The following is a 1,424-nucleotide window of genomic DNA, read 5'->3' as shown; positions in this document are numbered from 1 at the left end:
TTGATGTGGTCTCCGAAGGGCGCCTAATGTAAAGGACGCACTGCACCTTTCACGGGTTCTTTACCAATAAAACTGTAAGAATTTATTACTAAAAACTTGTACCTTTATTTATTTTTGTGTTATTTCGGAGGGCGCACCGGGACACGTCCCGGTGTCCCGGTGGGCCAGCACGGGCCTGGCCATAGGGCCCAAACCCGACACAGGATTTTTGAACTTTCTCTGATTTGCTGAATAGAGTATCATAATCATTTTAGAAAAGATTTCAACTTGTTTTTTTTTTAAGTCACCCTCTTTTGGTGTATTGAAGTAATTTGAGTGATATACTATTACTTTTGATTGTTGTAATCTTGTACTTGATTATTGTTCACTTTTCTCATTCAACTTTTATAAAATACTTGAATGAATATTCCAGTTTTCTTGGGGATCACCCTTGCCCTGCCCCTCCACTTACATCCAATTGTATAATAATGGAATCTATGACTAAAAATAATGGACATTCCCTTTTACAGACATCGATCCGACATCTCGAGTTGGGGACTGACTTCATCGAGGGAGTCGAGGGAGTCGAGGGACTCGAGGGAGTCGAGGGAGTAAAAATATTCACTCGAGGGAGTAAAAATATTCACTCTAGGGAGTCGAGGGAGTAAAAATTTTCACTCGAGGGAATAAAAATATTCACTCGAGGGAGTGGAGGGAGTAAAAATATTCACTCGAGGGAGTCGAGGGAGTAAAAATATACACTCGAGGGAGTCGAGGGAGCAAAAATATTCACTCGAGGGAGTCGAGGGAGTAAAAATATTCACTCGAGGGAGTCGAGGGAGTAAAAATATTCACTCGAGGGAGTCGAGGGAGTAAAAATATTCACTCGAGGGAGTCGATGGAGTAAAAATATTCATTCGTGAGAGGCGAGGTAGTAAAAATATTCACTCGAGGGAATTTCTAGAGTGAATATTTTTACTTCCTCGACTCCCTCGAGTGAATATTTTTACTCCCTCGACTCCCTCGAGTGAATATTTTTACTCCCTCGACTCCCTCGAGTGAACATTTTTATTCCTTCGACTCCCCTAAGTGAATATTTTTACTCCCTCGACTCCCTCGAGTGAATATTTTTACTCCCTCGACTCCCTCGAGTGAATATTTTTACTCCCTCGACTCCCTCGAGTGAATATTTTTTACTCCCTCGACTCCCTGGAGTGTATATTTTTACTCCCTCGACTCTCTCGAGTGAATATTTTTACTCCCTCGACTCCCTCGAGTGAATATTTTTACTCCCTCGAGTGTAAATTTTTACTCCCTCGACTCCCTCGAGTGAATTTTTTTACTCCCTCGACTCCCTCGAGTGAATATTTTTACTCCCTCGAGTGAATATTTTTACTCCCTCGAGTGAATATTTTTACTCCCTCGAGTGAATATTTTTACTCCCT

The sequence above is a fragment of the Thermobia domestica genome, chromosome 11 (genome assembly GCF_964235325.1).
Source record: "Thermobia domestica chromosome 11, izTheDome1.hap1.1, whole genome shotgun sequence".
NCBI classification, from domain to species: domain Eukaryota; kingdom Metazoa; phylum Arthropoda; class Insecta; order Zygentoma; family Lepismatidae; genus Thermobia; species Thermobia domestica.
Note: the sequence above shows the minus strand (reverse complement) of the source record.